The following is a 7,500-nucleotide window of genomic DNA, read 5'->3' on the forward strand; positions in this document are numbered from 1 at the left end:
ACATGGGTATCCTAAGTGATGCCATCCATCAATGGATCGTTTCATTTTGCAATAAAGATAGACCTACTCCATAATTCTTTAACAATATTTATATCTAATCTAAAAAAATGAGGACAAAATTTTCATTGGCCGTGCAACATTTTGTTTGCTGAATCCTTTTCAAGTATAAAGACAAAGAAAACAGATTCTGATTATATAAAAGCATCGAAGAAGAAATCGGGGAAAGGTACCGAAATGTCGTATGACCGTTGCACCTCAATGGTGTTTTCCTAAACATTTTCACCACTGAAAATGAGTCAATAACTTGGGTTGCAATGTTGAATATTCACTTATTCCAACACATTAGTTAGTTGGTGTTATCCCGATGTGATAGACAAATATTAGTGGTGGCATTGTTTCGAACGTCATTCGGTGCAAGATCTAAGAATATAAGGTCTAACCACTTCCGACCGAATTTCGAGGGAGTTGGCGCAGCGAGCCCGTGAACGTCACCTGGCTGTTCAAAGTGGGGTTAGCGGGTCCTATAGCTGTCAGTTGAAGTTGGTCCGTCGTACGAAAATGACGTCGCCTTCGCTCGCACCGCTCCACTCAATTAGTTATATTCTGACAAATATTATATAAAATATATATATAAATATATATAAAATATTATAGTTCCTGTCTATATATATGAATATATAATATATATGATATATAATATATATATATATATATAATATATAAAATATTATAGTTCCTGTCTTCCTTGGCGTTTCACAGTTTTCTTCAGTGTATCACAAAGAGAAAATGGACGCATCCAAACTACGTCAGAAGCTGCGCAGAACTGATACAGCGGTTAGACCTGTTTACTTAGACCTTGATTCGGTGTTCATGAATACGTGTGTTTAGGTTACGTTGTTTCACCGATGTAAGGCATGTTACATTTCTCATGCAGATTCTTTATGTTCATTTTCTCGTCTTTATCTTCCACCCTACCCGTACTGGGATAGTGACTGCATGCTATTGTGTGGTATTAATTAGAGTGTAGCATGCAGCCAATACTTTACGGACTATTTTGCGGCACCCCTACGGACTAGAGCCACATATCATTTATGTATGTTAGAGTAAAACCTCTTCTCCTGGAGGAGTGATGCTACTTTTGTACTGCGAATATCCCTTCATTATGTTAGGAGGAGAAAATGATTCTCTTATCATGAAACCCATGCGAGTAGTAGGAAGTGACAAGGCGGGACGAAGTGATGGGACTACTGTAGGTATCCTGATTTCTGTATATTTAGCCTATGAGAAATCAAGTCATAAGTGGGTCTTGGGGGGGATTTCATGAAAACACAAGAATATAAGAATGGAGGAGACTGCAAGGGATCATAAGGCCTACACTAGGCACTTCCATGTCCCTTGCCATCTGTCCTCCCTATCCATAAAGCTATCTTCTCTTAAAACAACCAATTCTTTCAGCACTCACTAAATGGTTACTAAGTCTATTCCATTCGTTAAACCAGTTTTTGTTTATTTCCTTCTTAAATCTAAATTTGCCTAATCTAAATCCATTACCACGTATCCTACCTGCTGTACTAATATGATGACTTTGTCTGTATTACCCTTATTAAAGCCCTTGTGTCTAAGCCTGTCTTGGTATGTTATCTTCTGCATCAATTCTATTAAAATAATATCCATTCTAGAGAACGGAAACCAAAATTGGTCCGCATAGTCAAGGATGGGTCTAACTATCGCCAGAATGAGTTTAATGATTACCTCTACACTTTTGTTTGTAACCCTTCCAGCAATAAATCCTAATACCTTGTTAGCCATATTCCTGGCACTAATGCGCTGTTTCCTGGTTTAAGGTCCGGACTCACTAACGCCCCTAAATTCTTTTCACATTCTGTTTTCTTTAATATGGCATTATCTAAACTATACTTGTTAGCTGGGTTGTATAATCCTATATTTAACACACTGCACTTTGAGATATTTGGTACATTAGATGTGCGTGGTAGTGGTACAGATGACAGTAAAAGGAGAGAAATAGGCAGAATGTTTGTGAGAGGGAAATAGATGCGTTAGCGTTAAGTAAAATTAAGTTGCAAGGTAGGTGTCATTTAGAGTCTGGGAGTGTTTGGTGAGAGAGCCGGGTGTAAGGAGGAGCAAGGGAGGGAATGGGTATCTGCTGATAAGATAGGAAAGCGATTGGTGGAGTGGAGGGAAGTACCTTCAAGATTAATGTGGGTTGAAGGTGAAACTGGGTTGAGAGATGTGGGTTTTTGTGAGTGCATATAGACCTGGTAGTGAAAAGATGGTAGAGAAAAGAGAGGCTTCTTGTATACATTTGAAGGAGGTGATTAGAGAGGTTTGGGAGAAATATTAATGTACTAGTGTTGGAAGACCTCAATGCTAGAGTAGGGGATGAACCAAAAGATGGAGTAGTATGAAAGTCTGGAGTACCAGGGAAAAATCATATTTGAAACTTGATGTTAGAGATGTCTTAAAAAAGAGTTGATGATAGCAAATTCAGTGTTTGAGAAGAAAGCCAAGCAAATATATACACGAAAAAAGAGTGGTGAACGGAAGGTGGTTGATAAGACATTGATGGACTATTTAGTGGTGTGTAAAGGAAGTATAGAAAGAGTTCTGGATGTCCATATTCTTAGAGGCAATTGAGAGTGGAGGAGAGGTGGAGAACGAAGAAAATAAAGTAGAGAGGTACTTAGAAAAAATAATTTTAATGTGAGAAAAATTAGATGGAATACCAGGAGAAATGTGGGCGGTGGTGAAGGATAGAGTAGAGGTGAGAGTAGAAAAGTAATGGGTTTGTTTCAAGGAGAAAGTGACAAGGTGTGCAAGGAGGGTATGTGGAATGAGGAGGATGAAAGGGAATAGAAAAAAGGGTAGTGAGTGGCGGGACGATGGGAGTGAATATGCTAGAAGAAAAGAAGCCAGCATATGTGGAGTGGTTGCAAAGTGAGACTCGGGAAGTATATAAGAGGCAAAAGAAATATAGAGGAGAAGGAAAACGTCAGATAAATGAGGTAGAGACGAGAGCAGATGTAAAATGGGGTAAAATAAAGACAGAATTTTTTAAAAGAATAAAAAGATGTTTTGAGGGGAAGTTAAGAGAGTGAGGGGGATTGACTCAGGTAGAGAGGAAAAGTAAAAAGGACAGATAGACATATGTTAATAGAAGTGAAGGCGGTAAGGGAAAGATAGACAGAGTATTTTAGAGAATTATGAACGTGGGTGAGGATAGAGATGGGTTGATTGTGGTAGTGGGAGGAGCAAAGAAAATGACGGTGATGGGAAAGGAAAATTTAAGAGATATAGGAAAAAAATGAGGTACAAGGAGCTTTGAAAATTAAGAGCTGGTAAGGTACCTGAGTTGGATGGATACCATGTGGAGTGCTTGAAAAAGGGAGGTACGGCTATAGTGGACCAGTTAGTGACGTTTTTTAATTTGTGTCTAAAGGAGGGGAGAGTGCCGGAGGACTGGAGGAGTGCCTGTATATAAAGAAAAAAATGGAACTAATGTGAATGTAGTAGTCTTAGAGCAACGAGTTCACTGAGTGAAGTTGGAAACGCTAATGGGAAGCTTTTAGATGAGAGGAAAGGTAGAAGATGTGTGTATAATTTTTTATGATAAGGCAAATTTGGGAGAAGTTTTTGACAATGATAATGATTTTGGGGGGATCTATGGATTTGGAGAAGGCTTATAACAAGATAGGCAGGAAGGGACTGCGTGAGGTATTGCAGATATATGGGATTGGGGGAAATATGTTAAGGGCAGTGAAGAGTTTTTACGTTAGCTTGTGTTAAAATCGATTGAAAAAAGCAAGTGGCTTGAAGATGAGGCTTCGTCAGGGCTGTTAGTCACTTTAGCTGTTCAATGTTTATATGGATACAGTGGTACGCGAAGTAAATGCAAGGGTGATAGGCATGGGATTGGAGAGGGTTTAGAATAATGGAGGAAAGTGGGAGGTGAGGCAGTTGATATTTGTAGACGACACTGCGCATGTATCGGGGTCGAATGAGGGACTAAGGAGTTTGGGAAGGTATGCGGTAGGAGAAGCTTGAAAGTAAATGTAGGTAAAAGTAAGATGATGAGATCTGCAAGGGTTGAGCGTGGCAGCAAGTTGGAAATAAGTCTTAGAGGAGAGAGACTGATAGAAGTCGATAGTTTTAACCATTCGGGATCACATATGGTAGAGAATGGAGTAATGGGGGGTGGTAATAAACTGTAGAGTGAGGGAACCAAGTTATAACCAAGTTATAGTCTCGGGGTATTGAAAAGTTTTATGAGAAATAGGCATCTGGGAATATTTGGAAAAGAAAATATGAACGGATGATTATGCCTGCGAAACTGTATGAGATGGAGACTTGGCGTTTGAGGCAGAAAGGAGAAAATTAGGGGGCCGTCGCGCTCGAAAACGAACTTTGTCAATTATAATCGGAATTTCGCGAATTTTTCATGTTATATATACATATACTGAGATGTTCACCACCAATTTTCATATCATTTGGTTGAAAAACAATGAAGTTATTAATAAAAAACCGTTTTGACCAATTACAAATGTTCTATTTCCTCACTTATTCATTGACTGAGTATGCTGAAAAAATACCACAAATGCTCCATAGCAATACCTAAAAAATCATTGTGGCGATTTTGGAATTTCCTCTTAGTTTAGGAGAAATAATTTTTTTTTTAACGTGTCATATTTTTTTTCAAAATACAATATATCAACTTCTATCATGAAAAAAAAATCCCACAATAAAAAGTTTGCAAATTTATTCAGCTTTCAAATGATCCAAACCCCATTAAAATCGTCCCAGTAGTTACGGAGGAGATAGAAAAAATGTAGAGAAAAGGGTAGTTTTGAGATATTGAGCTTTGAAGTTCAAAATACATTTCCTTGCATTTTTTTGTATTTTTTATTTCGATTTTTTTCTCTGCGCCAATCTTCATGCATTCTATGTCATTCACATGTTATTATAAAGTGTAGCTTGTACCTGATCCCCCGTTTTACGAGGTATCAGGAGGTCAGAAGGCGAGGGTTTCAGGAAGTGACGTCTCTCATTGTCTCCAGGTTCGCTTATTAGAAAGCTCCCGGCTTGAAATCGGAGCTGAATGATAGTTAGATAGAGATAGATAGATAGATAGAGTTTATTTGGCAATAAATCAACGTTTTTGTCTTGTTCAAATGCTTTTGTAATGATGGAATTGACTCTAACCAAGTGAGAAAGAAGATTATGTGTCCTTCCAAAGTTATGATCAATGACAGTCGCTCTTGTGATGAAAAAAAAGCACTCGGAGCGTCATTTGTAGTCTCGTGATGTATGAAACGCATGCTCGATGGTTGCGGTGACGTCATGTGAGAAACGAGGATAAGGGGGGCGGAGGAAGGGTTAACACGCCCTCGGCTTCGCGCGTCCCGGGCTGGCGCATCAGCAGCACTATTCAAGGTCACTGCTATGAGTCGTCTCCAGTATCTCAATGATTTTATTCAGTTTCTTAGCTTTCATGAAACACACGCTTCTTCTTCGAATGTTTAGGCATTCTTGAAATGATTATAGCTTCAAATAAAAGTAAATAAAAGTTCTATATATCTATCTATCTCCAAGGAACGACAATTCGATTTCTCTCCACAATGATTCGCTCAGCTTACGTACCGAGTGAACAGATCGCAGTCTAGGATGTGTTTCCAAGTAGTCTATATTAGTGAATAACAAAATACAACGCATTTGTGCCATTTTTATTGCGATGAAATAACTTAATCGAACATTTGTGCAGCGAAAGTGTACTAGAAAGTGGGGGTGGGGGGCAGAAAAATAGCCATAACTCCTTTATTTTTTTTTTGTATTTCGCTGAAATATTTCAGGACTGGCTTGCCAAAGGCCACTAGATGACAGGGAATTTTTTTTCGAATATTTCGATTTTTTTCGGAAATTTATCGCGACGGCCCCCTTAAATGTGTCGGAGATGAAGTGTCTGAGAAGTGTAGCGGGGGTTACAATGTCGGAAAGAGTGAGAAATGAGGAGTTAAGGAGAGCGGGGATGTAACAGAAAATTATAGATAGGGCTAATGAAAGATTATTAGGAGGGTTTAGACACATGGAAAGAATGAGTGAAAAATATTAGCAAAATGAGTGTGGGAGCCAGAGAAGAACGGAGCGAACTTGTGGGGACGGCCAAAGATTAGATGAATGGATGGGGTGAAAGGGGCTTTGATCAAGAGGGAAATGTCTTTTGAACAGGGAAAGAAAAAGGCAGGGGAGATGTGTGAGCGAAAAATGGTTGCATATGGATGATATACTGACGCAACCCAAAAAGATTTCTCCCCATCTTCTCTATTTTCCGCATGTGGGCACGAGGAGGAATGGTCGCCGTATAAATGAAGCGTTCCTGATGTGGATGTACTATGTCTTGCTGCATCGTTTCTGACCCAGGAAGTGGGCAGGGAACAGGGATAACCTATCATCCACGAGGAGCTAAAGCGAGGAGCTAAGATGAGATGAAAATAATGAGTGAAGGATGGGAGTGGAATGGGTGGGAGTGGGTACGTACCTGGGCTAGTTACCTCCCTTATAAACGGAAAACAACACCTAAGAAGCAAAAGGATACCATGAAATTAATGTTACATTATCGTTATTCCAGAACATCGTCACTAGTTATGAAAAACAACTTGGTAGTAGTAAAGAACAGATTAAAACAAAATAATGTTGTGTACAAATACTCATGTATTTTCAACAAAGATTTTGTTGAAGAGTATATTGGCCACACAACTCAAACTTTGTCGCGAGGGCTCACATATCGCGTGAAAAACAGGAAAATAATATCAGACCTCACAAAAGTAAATAAAATGAGGAGAACGTGGGGTGACTTGAACAATAATACAATGACAATGGTTGAAAATGACAATAAGAGAACATTGAAATGCTTGGAAACCGTGTTAATAAGAAATTGCCTACCAGCAATAAATAAACAACAAAATTCAGGAGAAATCATTTGAACGTGTGATTCTAATATGCAAAAAAAAAATATTTCTGTTATTTTCCGAGTGTTTTTCTGCATACAATAAAATATGTGTGTAACATTGGATTTATTTGGGGCATCCACCAGCGCGCCGAGGAGAAACTAGCCAGCAACTCCTAGATCGTAGTATCTCCCCTAGTTTTGTATCTTTAAAGATAGACTACAATAGAAAATGTCCAAATTCTATACGAAATGTCTTAATTAATTAATTTGTTTTTATACCCAAACCTGTCATGGACTCATTTGGTAATATAGTGTTTTCCTTTCCTCCTACAGAGAAGAAACTAGTGACTAGTGACTAATACACACACACACACACACACACACACACCCGCACACACACACACACACACACACACACACACACACACACACACACACACACACACACACACACACACACACACACACACACACACACACACACACACACACACACACACACACACACACACTAGATGTTGCGAGATACAAAAACGGGT

The 7,500-nt window shown here is 38.9% G+C and overlaps 1 protein-coding gene across 6 annotated transcripts in view; it reads right to left on the bottom strand.

The window, feature by feature from the left end:
- The window catches only part of Syn (synapsin), a 747,383-nt gene that overhangs the window by 166,517 nt on the left and 573,366 nt on the right, over positions 1-7,500 (bottom strand). The window lies entirely within an intron of this gene.

Source organism: Oratosquilla oratoria, chromosome 40 (assembly GCF_046742065.1).
Source record: "Oratosquilla oratoria isolate Oo_2021 chromosome 40, ASM4674206v1, whole genome shotgun sequence".
Lineage (NCBI taxonomy): Eukaryota > Metazoa > Arthropoda > Malacostraca > Stomatopoda > Squillidae > Oratosquilla > Oratosquilla oratoria.